Here is a 16,352-nt window from a genome sequence, read left to right as displayed (position 1 = left end):
AAAATGTTCAGAGGGACTAATACATCCCCCCCTTTTTTTCACTGCTTAAATCACGATAACTCACCTATTAATCTAAAGTGCATATCTTACAGCCAACGGATCTCACACAGAGCAAACCGCGGCTCACTAACTCTGGAGTTTAAATAATCCCTCCTCTATGATGACATTTCTGGTATCTTCTCATCTACGCTAAACATAAAATTAAAGGGACCAGCTACATATTAAAGGTCCACTTGAGCTAGCCAATCTGATGATTCATTAAGCCCCTTAGGTGACATAGAATCTAGTTTAAATATTCCACCGGAGTTCACAGCGGTTTAACCTCCGAACAGTGTTACCACCATCCCACCCTACTATAATGCGGTCTAAGACTCGCCATTTCAGATCATTTAAAGTGTGTCCACAACTAATCCAATGACGGACTAGAGGGGACGATTCATTGTGAGTGTGAACTTTAGATTTATGCTCCATTAAACGAACACGTATGGGGCGAGTAGTCAGACCCACATACAGCTTGGGACAAGGGCACTGCACTACATAGATGACATTGTCAGAATTACAAGTGGTGTTATGCTTCGCAACAAAGACTTCCCCAGTGCTCGGATGAGTCCACACTTCCCCCGGTATCGTATATATGCACCATTGGCATTGGCCACAAGGAAGGTGATTCCCACCGGTTAAAGGTATGTTTTCCTGGAGTTTATTATGATTTAGGTATTCACCTATATTTCTTCTTCACCTATAAGAACATATAGGGTGATTTTCCAAAGTGGGTATAGATAACCTGGGAATATGCCAATGTTTCATAATAATTTGGGTCACACGATGGGCAAGGGTAGAGTTTTAATTGTACTGTTTTTTGGTTTTCAGTTTTCCCCATGTCGCCTTGACAAAGAATTCGAAACGCGTTGGCGTTCGGGGGAATAAATGCAAGGCTGAAAGCTAAGTACTTTCAAATAAATAAATATGCATAATTATAAAAGAAATAAATAGTAATTTAGAAAACAAAGAAAAAAAGAAAAAAGTAAAAATTATAAGGAGGAGGAGGTGCCACGGGGTAAATGAAGAAGTCATTTCCTTCAAACTATGCTGTTTGTTGGATAGTCTGATACCCCTAAGGACCCCATATAGATGATTTTATATGCACACTAAGACTGCATGCTGTGCAGATTGCTGACTCTGTGAATAATTGAGAGTTGGATTAATCCTAGGGCATCAAGGGAAGGGGGCACCACAGAAATGGCAAACCAAGGTCTCCTTTTACTAAGGTGCGCTAGCATTTTTAGCGCGCTGCAGATTAGCTGTCCCCCCCCCCCCCCCCGCACTACGGGTAAAATCTAACACCAGCTCAATGGTGGTGTTAGCGAATAGCGCGTGCGCTAAAACCACTAACGCAGCTTAGTAAAAGGAGCCCCATGTGTTGCAGTACTTACATGAAGCTTGTAGTCTGAATTTTTCAAAATGTAGGGGGTCAGTCTTATGACAATGCTGCTAACATGTCTGGGCATTATAAGGGGATGCAACAAAATTTTTTTAGAAACAAACAAGTTTGCTATATATGTGCCATGTGCAGCTCATTCACTAAATCTGGTTGGCCGAAGTGCTGTTGACTGCTGTCAAGAGACTGTTAATTTCTTCTCTACAGTACAGCTACTCTATAACTTTTTTTCAGCCTCAAACAGCCAGTGGAAAATTCTTAAAGATCATATTAAAAATGAAAGTGTCTTAAAATCCCTCTCTGATACAAGATGGGAGGCACATGCTATGGCAATAACAGCAATTTTGAAATTTTGGAAGCATTAGAATATATAACTGAAGACCAGTCACAAAAGGGAGATGCTAGAAGAGAAGCAAATAATATTGCAGATAAGATGCAAGAGCTAGAATTCGTTTTTTATGTTGAATTTTTGGAATGAGATTTTGAAGAATTTTCACAGATTAAACAAAGTTCTACAAAATTAGGATGTGAACTTAAACACATGTGCAGATCTATATGTATCATTAGCTGACCAACTGTGCACTTTACGAGATGAATTTGAAAACTATGAAAAGGATGCAAAGGAAATATTACCAGATGTTGAGTATAAGGCAGCTACAACTCGCAAACGTATCAGAAATAAGCTTCCCAATGATGGAGATACACCAGAAGTATATCTGAATGCCAGAGATAAATTTTGTTATCAGCACCTTTTGCACAATTCTTGACAAACTTGTAACTGAGATGAAAAGAAGAGGAGAGATATACAAAGAAATAGCAGAGACATTTTCTTTTCTAAGGGCTGAAGATTAGCGTGCGCTAACCCCCATGCTACACGGAAAATACTAACACGCGCTAAAACCGCTAGCGCAGCTTAGTAAAAAGAGCCCTAAGTGATGTGCCATATAATGTCACTTCATCATCTACTAACATTGAAAGGTATTCTCAGTGCTGCTTACTCAGAGGACTTCAACTGTAATTTCTCGGCTGAATTTCAGCAGTTTCATTTATATGTGCACCATAAGTTCAGTGCAACAGAAAATGTAAAAACAAGATTCAGTCACGCTGAACTTTATAAAATAATTTTAGAAGACAATATCGAGTGTGCCTTTCCAAATGTAGACATTGCATTTTGTATATTTTTAACATTAATGGTCACAAACTGCTCAGCTGAGTGTTCATTTTCTCGGTTGAAATATATAAAAAATCCCCTCAGAACAACTATGCAACAAGGCAGGCTGGATGTCTTATCTCTATTATGTATAGAAGCAAATGTGTTATGTAAGATTGATTATGAAGATATGATCAAAGACTTTGCAAGAAAAAAAAAAGTAGGAGAAAATTATTAAGCCATAAATAAAATGGAAATATACAGAAATAAATATTACTTTCCTTCTTAATGTAAGTTTTGTTTAATTTCAAATTTAATTAAATAAAATTTTATTTTATTTTATTATTATTTTAATATTTTGAATTACAAGTGTAAGGGGGAACCAAAATTAGTTAGTGCTTAGGAAATCTAAGGGTCTTAATCCGGCCCTGCTTATGGAACCCAAAGAGATCCAGTTTACAAGGTAACAAAATATGCAAATGAATGTATCTAACTATATCTAGTACCTATTTATTCCCTGCTTTCTGTTCTCCTTAGGGTTGATAACTGACTCCAGATTCACCTGACAGGTTTGATCCAGTCCTGGATTTACCCCACTGCACACAGGGCCTCTTAAGCTTGGTTTTGTTGGGATTTCCCTATTACACATCCTAACTACAAGTGCGGTGTGCAGTAAGATAAACTTAGAACTGGATGAATCCTGTCAGGAAAATTGGATCCAGTTGACAATGCTACTGCACAATTTTTTTTAATTAAAATTCATCTTTATCGAAGTGGGCAAGAAACCGAGGGCTCCTTTTACAAAGGCGCGCTAGGGCTTTAACGTGCGGAATAGCGTGCACTAAAATGCCGGGTGCGCTAGCTGCTACCACCTCCTTTTGAGCAGGTGGTAGATTGTTGGCTAGTGCGCGCTAATCCGGTGTGTGCGGTAAAACCAGTAGCGCACCTTTGTAAAAGGAGCCCTGAATGATCAACTGCATTTCTCCTTTGGAGGAAGTTTCTATTAAGTACCATAAATCTTCATTTACAACTACCTTAGGATCCCCCCTACCTAGTTCTTTATCCCTCTGTCAATTCATTTCAACCATTGCAATGGCAGTTCTCATTAATATGAATTCTATTTCTGGCCACCAGATATAGCACATTTTATATATATTCAATTTTCTATACTGTTCTCAGAATGGTTTACATGAATTTATATATTTATTGTGAGCCTGTCTAGTTTGGCAGGCTCACAATCTATCTAATATACCTAGGGCAATGGGGGTAGGTGGGGAGGGGGGGAATTAAGTGACTTGCTCATGGTCAGAAGGACCAGCGTGGGTTTGAACCCACTACATCAGGGTGCTGAGGCTGTAGCTTTTAACCACTGCACCATATTCTCAAACATCTTGTCAAGAATATAGGGCACAATGCATTTCAAACCACAAGACTGAAGGCTCTTCTCTTTTCTGACAGAGAGGAGGTAGGCCCAAGTATTGATTAGAGCAGGACTACTCAATTCCTTGAGGTCCACAAGCAGGCCAGGTCTTCAGGAAAACCACAACGAATATGCATGAGAGAGATTTGTATGCACTGCAAATCTCTCTCATGCATATTCTTTGTGGATATCCTGAAGACCTGGCCTGCCTGTGGACCTTAGGCCCAAAATTGAGTAACCCTGGATTAGAGGATGCTAGCAGCAACAACAGTGGCAAAACAGGTCACAGATGCCAGAAGTGCTCCCCTCCTATTTGGTGGTGGTATGTCACAGAGTGGCTACGGGAGCTGGATTAGGGACTGAAGACTAGTCAGTCAGCTAAGCATGATGCCAGTGACTCCACAGGAGGTAGAATAAGGGCTCCTTCCCACTGGACACAATGGCTAACTGAACCACATCTAAGGTTTTTCTCTACCTTTCCCCAGCCAAGAAGGATACTCTTGAATGTACTGTGCTGCCTCCGCCTATTAGGTGAGCTCAGTCCTAGGTCAAGAACCTAGTAATATTTTTTTCTTCTTTTTTGATGCAAAGAGCCTGAACTTCTAGAGGGCACTGTTAGCATGAAAAAGGCAAATCCCTATCTGTAATCATTTCTTTTCTCTTTGCAATAAATGATGTCTACTCCATCATTCAACCCCTTCAAGATGGAGCAAACTTTTGCCCAAAATCTGAGAAAGGTTTGGTATCTAGCTAGTACTCCCATTAACCTGTGCAGAGGCCTCCAATTGTTCTAACCTCCTAGCATTGATCCAGCTTTCTCATACCTTCAACCATGAGGGACTCAAAAATCTGTGGGGCCCTGTGCAGTTGAATTAGTAACATAAGAACATAAGCAATGCCTCTGCTGGGTCAGACCTGAGGTCCAGCGTGCCCAGCAGCCCGCTCACGCAGCGGCCCCAACAGGTCCAGGACCTGTACAGTGATCCTCTATTTATACCCTTCTATCCCCCTTTCCAGCAGGAAATTGTCCAATCCTTTCTTAAACCCCTTAAATCACTGCCCTATCACGTCCTCTGGAAGCGCATTCCAGGTGTCCACCACACGCTGAGTAAAGAAGAACTTCCTAGCATTTGTTTTGAATCTGTCCCCTTTCAGTTTTTCCGAATGCCCTCTTGTTCTTATATTTTTTGAAAGTTTGAAGAATCTGTCCCTCTCTACTCTCTCTATGCCCCTCATGATCTTATAAGTCTCTATCATATCCCCTCTAAGTCTCCTCTTCTCCAGGGAAAAGAGACCCAGTTTCTGGAGAAGAGGAGACTTAGAGGGGAGTAATATTAAGTGGTTACAAGGTTAGAAGAAATACTGCATCCAGATGTAGTATATCTGGTTTAGAAAATTACAGCTGAATGTTTAATTTTGCACACATTACCTGATTGCACCTTTCAGTTTAATTTGGTATGGTTTTCTTGTCAACATTCAGTATATGAGAGCATGCTTAGCTGGTTAACCAATCTGCTAGAACAAGCCCCATAAAATCCTGAATTTTAAATGTTTGAATACTGTGCTAATAGTTAAAGATAAGCTTGAGGCTATTTTTGCTAGTGTCTTGGCAATCATGGACAGCAAAAGTAGGAGGAAATGAATGCTCTCCTAGCTGAGAGGTTTCTAACTACATATTATTTTCCACTGTACAAGAACCGTGTGGAACTTAGGAAGCCTTTTGCTTATAGAGTATTCTTTCACCTCCTACCAATGCTTCAAAGAATTGGCTGGGTGCAAGCAAATGTTTTCTCATGTAAATGACAAGTTCTAAAAACCAACAGTTTTCCAGATTTGCAAGTACAGTGGTGCCTCGCATAACGAACGCCTCGCACAGCGAACGCTGCGCACAACGAACTTCATGTCTTGCTTCCTACAACGAACTTCGTTTCACACAACGAAGTCGCCCGAGCTGCATCCTTCCGCGCAGGCACTGCTATTAACTGCCCTCTCTCCGCCTGGCTCCCTGTGCAGTGGCGGACCGTCGGCTCGCAGGGGCCCGGCGCCTACTGCTGATGCGTTGGGGGGGGGGCGGAGCTACTCTCGCCGCTTCCCCGATGCTAGAAAAAAAAAAAAATGAACAGTCCCAGTTTTTGCCGCTGAGACTCTGCCCTCTCTCACTGTAAAATTAGACTCTACTTAGTCTGTCTTTAAATTTAAAAAATGTGTGTTGTTTTAAAAAACAATTATGTTTTTAGATGTATCTAAATAAAAATAATAACTAAAAATTTATCTTTTTTTATGTCATCTTAGCATATTTTATGCTACAGAACGAATTATTTTTTTTAACATGTATTGTTATGGGAATACGCGTTTCACATAACGAACTTTTCGCATAACAAACTTGCTCCTGGAACCAATTAAGTTCGTTGTGTGAGGCACCACTGTACTTTTCTGAGCGACCACGTCAAATCTGTGAGTAATGCTCCTAGAATGTGTGAACAATTGCTTACATGCTCCGCTTAGAGCAGGGGTGTCAAACTCAATCACACTAAGGGGCCGAAATCCAAAACACAGGCTAAGTTGCGGGCCAGACCCCGCCCCCATAATAGTACTAATTATAACACAATTTTTTTCCATTCATTTTTCATATATACACACACACACACACTATAATCTTATTAACACATAATGGTTAACCACAAAATGAAACTACTCAAAGCACACTGTTTGCTTCTCAACATTCATTCCTACCAGAACACAGATAACCCTTATGCAAATACAGGGCCAAAAACTAAAAGTATTAATATAGAAAAAAGAAACTCTAAGGGTTTCTTTTACTAAGGTGTGCTAGCATTTTTAGCGTGCGCTAACCACGCGCTATGCGCCAAAAACTAACGCCAGCCCAATGGTGGCATTAGCGTCTAGCATGCGTGTCAATTTAGCGCACGCTAAGCATGTGATTAGTAAAAGGCTAGCACAGATTAGTAAAAGGAGCCCTAAGATTCAAGACTCTGCATGCAGTACAGCCCTGATCCACGGGCTGCATAAAACAGCCAGGTGGGCCGGATTTGGCCCGCAGGCCTTGTGTTTGACACATGTGGCTTAGAGGGGACATAGCCTCCTACAGTACTGGCAAAACACATTCTTTGGCATTTACTATGGTGAAAATCTGGAATGACCTTCCTTCAGACATTAGAACTCTCTCTTCAATGATTCATCTTAGAAAAACCTTAAAAACGTATCTGTTTATGAAATATATTACAGATAACTGATATAATTATTCAGCTGATAAACTGTATATTGATATCTACTGATTCTTCCTCTTCTATTACTGTTTATCAATCTCTTTAAAGATTGTGTTTTGTTAACCGGTTCGAGTCCCTTAAGGGAATGACCCAGTATATAAGACCAAGGATTAGATTAGATTAAATTTAGGGGATGAAATGGACTCACATAACTGCCATTATAGAATAGGCCTAAAATAGAATTGTGCCCCAAAATTTTGGTAACTTTTATGGATTTGCTCCCCTGTCTCCCCCCCCCTCAATATCTTACAATGTTGAATGAAGGTATCAAGAATTCTTAGCATTCCTCTGTCCTGAAGAAACTCAAATAAGCTAAAGAGTTCCTTCATGTGCAATTGATGCTGTCATCACATCTGCACAACAGCCATTAAAAAGAAACATGCAAAGCAAGGGCCTAAAGCAAGGCTGCAATACAGTAGATGTTATTTGCTTCGCTTGGTACCACAAGTGAAAACAGAATGACTCTCAAGGTTATGAAGGACAAATTTATTTAACATCAAGAGACTGGAAACAGTAAAGCTTAGCAACCAGATTTAACAGAAAGGTATAGGGCAGTTGTTTTCTCTGTGTGAGTCTGTCTCTTTCTATAAGCTAATTGAGCTTCACAACCAGAAGGGATTCATAAACAGTCTATGAAATTCTGCTAGTGTATTCTGGGTCGTGTCAGAGAAGCTGGTTATATTCATATTTGTTTGCATGCTGGTTGGGACTATGAAATCATATTTAAAGTTGTCTGTTAATTTGTGCACCCTGATTTTTAGAACATAAGAGCCAAACTGGGTCAGGCCAATGGTCATCTAGCCTACTATCCTGTTTCCACAGCGACCAATCCAGTTCACAAGTACCTAACAGAAACCCAAATAGTAGTTTTTAGTCTAGCTTAATTTTAATAGGTTGCAGATGATTTATTTGTACGTACATTTTTTTTTTAATCAGTTTACTTTGTACTTTGTGTTTGGGGTTTTTTTGTGACTTTTTATAATAAATGTATTTAGGCTGCATTGTTTACTACTGTGAGCACATTTCTTCATATGGTAACTAATTAAATCAAAATAATAAACAACTGAGGATCAGTACACCATGAGAACTGTTTTTCTTAAACATGTTTTTCAGTATTTCAGTGAAGCAATTTAGATTCGGAAATGAGACTTTTCATCCCCTTCTCTTAACCAGCGATCCAGGGTAGTTCAGAATTTCATTTGCCGGTATTTTTGGAAGATAACTTTTCCTAACATCTAGTTTAAACAGAGCAGCTTTTAAATTAGATCTTGGGGGACATCTGACAGTCACTCAGGAGAGCATGGATCAGAGTGTGGCATCTTGAAAAGAGACTGGCAAACTGCTGGAGTTAGTACAGTATATCCTGCATGTATGGTAAAGGCTATACCAGTTTAGGGGCACTTAAAGAACAGATAAATAATTCCAAATTACCCCCATCAACTGCTAGATTGTGGATGCAAAAAAAACAAACAAACCCTACTTTGATAAGTTTATATTTGTTTTGCTACAAATCTTAAGAATAAGATTGGAGAACTGCAATGTTTGGCACTAGCTCCCTAATCCTAAAAACTGTCACACAAAATTGCATGCCCAGTCACATTGTACCTACATTTGCAGCTTAACTACACCCAGGCACTATTCTACAAGCTGGCACCTAAGTGTTATAGGCCCTGAGTTCCATGGGGGACTCAAAATTATTTAATTGGCTTAACTGGCATGGTAATTGAAAACACCATTAAAAACCAACAATAAAAAAGAAACAATTATAGAAACATGACAGCAGATAAAGGCCAAATGGCCCATTCAGTCTGCCCATCCGCAACATCCACTACCTCTCTCCTTTCCCAAAGAGATCCCACATGCCTGTCCCACGCTTTCTTGAATTCAGACAGTCTTTATCTCCACCACCTCTACTGGAAGACTATTCTACACATCTACCAGCATTTCTGTAAAAAAAAGTATTTCCTTAGATTACTCCAGAGCCTTTCACCTGTTAACCTATTTCTATTCCCTCTCACTCTGGAGTTTCCTTTCAATTGAGACTTGCATCATATGTATTTATGTCACATAGGTATTTAAGCATCTCTATCATATCTCCCCTGTTCCACCTTTCCTCCAAAGTATACAACTGTATTGAGATCTTTAAGTCTGTCCCCATACGCCATATGTCGTAGACCCATCAACCATTTTAATTGCCTTCCTCTAGACCAGGGTATCGCAAACTGTGTGCCTCCTGAGATTTCTGGTGTGCCGCGACACACTAGTGAGGAGGAGAGTCATCCACGCCGGCTGTCTGCCTACAGGACATGCCTCTCGCAGTGAGCGGCGCATCCTGTAGGAAGTCAGCCGGCATGGACGACTCTCCTCCTGGCCGGCATCTCTCCTCTTCTCCCTGCACCTCCCAGATCCCTGTAATGGCAGGGTCTCGGCAATATGGGCCTCCGCGCATGCGCGGATGTTGACACGATGACATCACGCATGCACATGATGTCATCGTGTCAATTTCCGGATACCTTCCAGCCGGGGCGCTGCATTTAGTGTGCCACTGGCCGGAAAAGTTTACAGGACACTGCTCTAGATCAACTCCATCCTATTTATATCTTTTTGAAAGTGAGGTCTCCAGAACTGTACACAATATTCTAAATGAAGTCTCATCAGAATTTTACATAGGGACATCATCAGTACCTCCTTTTTCCTACTGGCCATTCCTCTCCTTATGTACCCATGCATCCTTCTAGCTTTTGCTGTTGCCTTTTCAACCTGTTTGGCCACCTTAAGATCATCACATACTATCACACTCAAGTCCTGCCCCTCTTTCAAGCACAAAATTTCTTCACCCTCCCTAAACTGTACCATTCCATCTTGCATTTCTCAGCATTAAATCTTAGCTGTCAAATTTCAGACCATTCCTCAAGCTTCACTAGGTCCTTCCTCATGTTTTCCACATCATCGGGGGTGTAACATCTGCAAAGATGCAAATTTTACCAGTCAGACCTTCAGCAATATTGCTTACAAGAATGTTAACATGAACAGGCCCAAGAACCAAACCTTGAGGCACACCACTGGTAACATTAATTTCTGTGTGGAAGTTGGTGAGGCACCTACTCAATTGCTTAGTGGTGTCTGGGCATAATTAGGCACAGAGAATGGGCATGCAATGACTTAGGCCTTGGTAGGTGTCTGTATTAGGTGCTGTTAATTAGGCTAATATACCGGCACCTACCATTATGACGCCTACCGGTTCCTAAGTTGAGTTAGGCGCTACTAGGCATGATTCTATTAAAGATGCCTAGTGGCTGATTGACAACTGGCACTGCTAGGCACCATCTATAGAATCAGGGCCATAGTGCATAACTACAAGAGGGCATGCATGTGGCATGGCATGGGTGAACTATAGGAGTGTCACACACTTATGTGTGTGAAGCTATATAATAATGTAACTTACATGTGTAGGTGCCATTATTTAGGTGCACACTGCCTTCTTAGCCAAGGTATAAATAGTGTACGTAAATGTGGACTTATGCTGGTATTCTATAATTAAATCTGGTTTCACAGAGGGCATTATAGAATAGTACTTAGCACTTACCATATCTCCCACATTTTGATGATCTATAGAGAATTGACCCCTAAATTGAGATGTAGACATAACAGACATCTCATATACCTGTTGGAAAGAAGACAACCAATACAACACTGTGATATCAGAGTACAAATAATGTGCTCCTTTTACAAAGCTGCGATAGCGATTCTCCCACGGCAAATGCACCAAAGCCCATAGGAACTGAACGGTGCATTTGCCAAAGGGGAATCACTACCACGGCTTTGTAAAAGGGGACCAAAAGGAGGGATCAAATTGGTAGAAAGATGCTGTTGACTGTTAAGGATGTCAAAGAGTCAAACATGATACAGAAAGCAACATAGAATCTTCATGGGGGAAATGTCAATAGTGATACAGAAGAGCACAATAGAGGGGATATGCTACCAAGTACTTGGAAAGGATAAAAAGAATGAAATGTTAAGAGATTTAAAAGGTCAATAAAGTTGGTAACACAATAATAATGAGCGATTTCAATTACCAATATCAAGGAGAGATATGCAGTGGGTCTAACATTGAATCTTTTTTTGATATTGATAAGGAACAAAATTTACAAAGTTCAAGATATGTTTTGTACTTAGGTTTTTAAAAATTTCATTATTTCTGTTGGTGAACTTTTAAGAAAGGGTTTTGTTTTTGGGTTTTTTTTCTACAGTGATTGAGATCAGTGGGCAAAGTAAAAAAAAAAAATGTCCATGGTATACTTTGAAGCTCTTTCCACTGCAGTTTTTGATTGATATATGAATTGGGTTGCTTTGATATTTTGGGGTGGAGTTATTTGCGATTTTATTGTGCAATGCACTGAGTTTGCTTGTGAGCATGTGTTTTAATTTAAATGTAAATAAGCACTATTGTGTTCTGTCCTCCAAACATCTGTCCAATTTACTTTTAAATTTATTTAGGGGCCTATTATTGTATGTATCGCTTTACTAGTATGAGTAATCATTACACAATGCAATAATCACCAAGATAAATTCACACATTAATCAAGTATTGGTCAAGAGTGGAAGAAAATATTGCATGCTTGGTTAGTAAAATATAAAAACATGGATGGAAATAACTCAAATAGAGCATGAAAAACAATTTTGTGCTAATCAAGCTCATGACATGTGGTAACAAAACCAACTGGGCAGAAGACAACATGTATACTGCCACACTAATGAATATTTATTCTACATCCCAGATCATTTTGTTCTTTGAAACAAAGGGGTTAGCTATGCCATGGATATTTTAATACCAGGTTTGGTACAATTTGTCTAATCACAGTTTACCTAGTATACAGCTGGTTTAATGGCAATTAGTCCAATGCTTTATTTTGACTAACAGACAATCAGATCAAGACATCAGTCTGTCTAATTGCTAATTTGTACTTAGGATAAATAGTCTAATGATAGAGGTAATGATATAAATGTCCTATAACGTATCATGGCAAACACCAAAAGTCCAACAGGACAAAAAACCCCACAGGATTCAAAATCGCACTAAAAACAGTGGGAACGGACAATGAATACTCCACATAGGATCACTGATGTAAAAGAGTCTTGTTTATTCCAATGATCCTATGTGGAGTGTTCATTGTCCGTTCCCACTGTTTTTTGTGCGACTATGAAGTATCATGCCACAGAATGAATGTGGTATTAAGATATTGTAAAAGATGTACTCCAAAGTCTCCAGCTGGAAGAGAATGGTATTCAGTAGGCCTACATCAAATGAAATTAGCAGTTCTTTGGTATTTAAAGTAGTTGAGCAAACATGACCTATAATAACAAAAGATATGGGGCTAGATTCACTAAAGATAGCGACTCAATCACTCTTGGCTGATACTCTGGCTGATTTTCAAACAGCGATTGATTCACTATCAAGCTTACATGCGCGGGCGGGAGCCTTCATGGCAAGAAGAAGTGGGCATCCTTCCTGCCATTTTATGGGGGGAGCGGGCGAGCGGGTGCCTTCGTGGCAGGAGGGAGTGGACCTCCCTCCTGCCATTTTTGGGTAGTTCTGGGAGGGACAGTGGCTCGGGGAGGGGGCGCACAATTGTCAGGAGTTATGGGGAGGTCTGTTTGGCAGCTGTGGGGGACTTTCTTTTTTTTCTATGGGGCAGATATTATGCGTGTGTAATACATGTAAAATATCTGTGCCATGGAAAAAACCTCCAGGCAGACCTGTCGGTAACATAGTTACAAGCAGGTCTACAGCAATCAGGTTTTAGAATCGGTAAAACCCGATGCTAAATAGCCAAGCAATGTAAGTGAATCATTCGCTTGGCTGTTTTGCATGGGGTTTTACTGATTTGCATGGCCGGATTGGAAAATGGGCGATCGAGGGGAAAAACATGTGGTGGGCCATTTTGTGAATTGGGTCGGTTAGCAGCGATCATTGCTAAACTTGTGAAAACAGGTTTAGTGACAATCAATGACTTTATTGAATGTAGGCCATGGATCTGAGATCAGGAGGATAACAGGATGTGAAAGGGCTTAGGGCTTGAAGATGGGTCTAATGGTGGAGCTGGAAGGGAAAGCTAATTGAAAAAAGAGGGTCAGAAGGGGATCAGAAGAAGAAAAGAGTGAAGTTGACGGGAGGAAAGGGATCAGAAAAGAAAGAGGAGGTAAGAATGGAGAATTGGGGAAGGAGGGAAAGAGTAAGAATGGGGAAGGAGTAACGGATCTAGAAGGGTTAAAAAATGGTTGAGTGGCACTTGAAAGGAACAGCTGAAAGGGCCATACCTGAGAAGGGAATGAGGAAATTGGGTAGCATGAAAGAGAAAGAAGGAGGCTGGATGCCAGGAGGGGCTGAATGACAGATGGGGCCGGTGAAGAAATAAGACTTAGAAGAAGATGCATGAGGGCTGGAGAGAGGTGAGAGTGGAAGACAGAAAGCTCATAGGTAGGTGAGGTATAGAGAGGGAAACTGAGGACTAGGTGAAAAAAGAGGAGAATGTGGGGTAAAAAAAATAATCTAGCTGCTGAAAGAAGAGGACAGAAAAAAGAAATAGATGAAAAGGATGAAGGGGAACAATGTCAGATACAGATGCTAAGAGGAAAGTACAACAGGAAAAGAATAAATAAAAACAAGACCCTGGAACAGAACTTAGATGAAGACAACACAAGTTGAAAGGAGAGGATGGGATCAAGTGGATTTGTAAAATAAGATGCCCAGACAACAAAGACAGAATACATTTTATTTTCAATTAAGTTACTGGACTATACCATCTAGAAATCCATATTTTACATTGTATAGAAGGAAATACATTTCTGTTTTTCCAGTGTTGCATTGCATTCAGACTTCTTGGAGCTCCTATTTCTATTTTGTGGTTGCTTATTTGAGGCTATCTGTATTCTGCAAGAGTGGTAAAAGTGAGGTATTCTGCTAGTGTTTAATTTCTGTGTAGGGATCTCTAGCTGCTTTTAGGACTGGCCACAGTTTGGAAAAACAAGCAAACCAGTGGCATACCAAAGGGGGGGGGGGGGTCCGACCCGAGTGCAGCCTTAGGGGGGGTGCACAGCCGGCCAGGTCCGAAACATTCAGCGAATGGTGTTGAAACAACTCCCTTTCTCCCTCCCTGCCCCTTACCTTTGTGGCACTTTCCCGCCCACCCGACCAACAACAGGCCCAGTCCACAAACCTCCCTGCCCTGTGGCCGTGAGTCTAAATTACCTTCTTACAGCAGCTGGAATATTGAAGCTGCGTGTGGCTGCCGTAAAGGTCATCTCTGACGCAACCGGAAGTTGCATCAGACGACCTTTATGGCAGCCATATGCAACTTCAACGCTCGGCTGCTGTAAGAAAGTAATTTAGACTCGCGGCCACAAGGAAGGGAGGTTTGTCAGACCGGGCCTGTTGTCGGGCAGGCAGGGGGGGAAGCGCCACGAAGGTAAAGGGCAGGGAGGGAGAAAGGGAGGAAAGATGGAGTGAAGAGGAAAAGACGCTTAAGGGAAATGGGTAAAACAGAGGGGGGAGAAGGATGCTGAAAGCACATGGGGAAGATAGGGGTGAGGAAGAAGGGCGCTGACAGGACATGGGAAAGATGGGGAGAGAAGGACACTGAAAGGACATGAGGAAGACAGAAGGGGAGAAGGACGCTGAAAGCACATGGGGAAGACAGAAGAGGGGGAGAAGGACGCTGACAGGACATGGGGAAGACGGGGAATAAGGATGCTGAAAGCACATGGGGAAGACAGAGGGGGAGGACGCTGACAGGACATGGGGAAGAGACAGTGGGAAGAAGACGCTGAAGGGAAATGGGGAAGAGAGATTGGGGAGAAGACGCTGAACACGCAGCTTCAATATTCCAGCTGCTGTAAGAAGGTAAGAGAGAGTGGGGAGAAGACGCTGAAGGGAAACGGGGAAGAGAGAGTGGGGAGAAGACGCTGGCAGGGAAGAAGACAGAGATGCCAGACTATGGGGGGAGTGGAGGGAAGAAGATGGGTGCCAGACCAATTTGGAAGGGGGGAGAAAGGGAGAGGCACAGTAACAGAGCACATGGAAGACGCAGAGAAAAGAGAGACAGTGGATGGAAGGAATTGAATGAGAACATGAGGAAAGCAGAAACCAGACAACAAAGGTAGAAAAAAAAAATAATATTTCTTTTTTTTTTTTTTTGCTTCAGGATAAAGTAGTATATTAGTTGTGTTGATAAAAATCTATAAACAAGGCCCTGCCAGCTGAACATCTCTTTCTCCAATTCAGCAGCCAGAACTTTGATTTATAAGGAAGGAATAAGTTAAATATTGCAGTACTGAGGTTTGTATGGATGCTGCAGGGACGGTGACAGGGCGGTGAAGGGGACGGTGCAGTGACGGGGACAGATTTTTTCCCCGTGTCATTCTCTAGTGCTCACGTCAAAAGCTTCCTTCTGACTCAGCTTCCTGTTTCCGCTTTTGACTGAGCACCACGTTGCCGATCTGAAGTTCTGTTGATGCAAGGGCTAGAAGGAGGTCCGTTCCTGATCTTAAGTGTCATCGCGGGGGGGGGGGGGAGAGGGAGAAGGGGGTTGCAGATCTTGTTGCCAAAATCAGAAAGGTGAGGAAGGGAGAAAGATGGGCCTGTGTCAGATGGAGAGATTGAGAGAAGGGGGCAGATGATGGAAGTGGGGAGAAAGGGGAGAGAGAAGAGGGCAGATGATGGAAGTAGGGAGAAGGGGCAGATGATGGAAGTGAGGAGAGAGGAGGGCAGATGATGGGGGAAAAGGATTGAGTTAGGGAAATACTGGAGGGGGTGAGGGAAAAAGGTGGCGAGCTGTAGGTAGACAGTAAAAAAGGAAATTGATGAGAGGGTAGTAAGAACGTAATCTAGATGGATGCGGAAAATAAATTGAAAAGGAAAATGAGGGAAGAAAGGGATTGCGGAAGAGAGGTGTGGGAGAGGGAAGGAGAGGAGAGAAATGCCAGACCAATGGGGGGGGTGAAAGGAGAGATGGAAGGGGGAGGCATACAGTTTCTGGAAGGGGCATAGAAGGAGATAAG

The sequence above is a fragment of the Geotrypetes seraphini genome, chromosome 5 (genome assembly GCF_902459505.1).
Source record: "Geotrypetes seraphini chromosome 5, aGeoSer1.1, whole genome shotgun sequence".
Classification (NCBI taxonomy): Eukaryota; Metazoa; Chordata; class Amphibia; order Gymnophiona; family Dermophiidae; genus Geotrypetes; species Geotrypetes seraphini.
Note: the sequence above shows the minus strand (reverse complement) of the source record.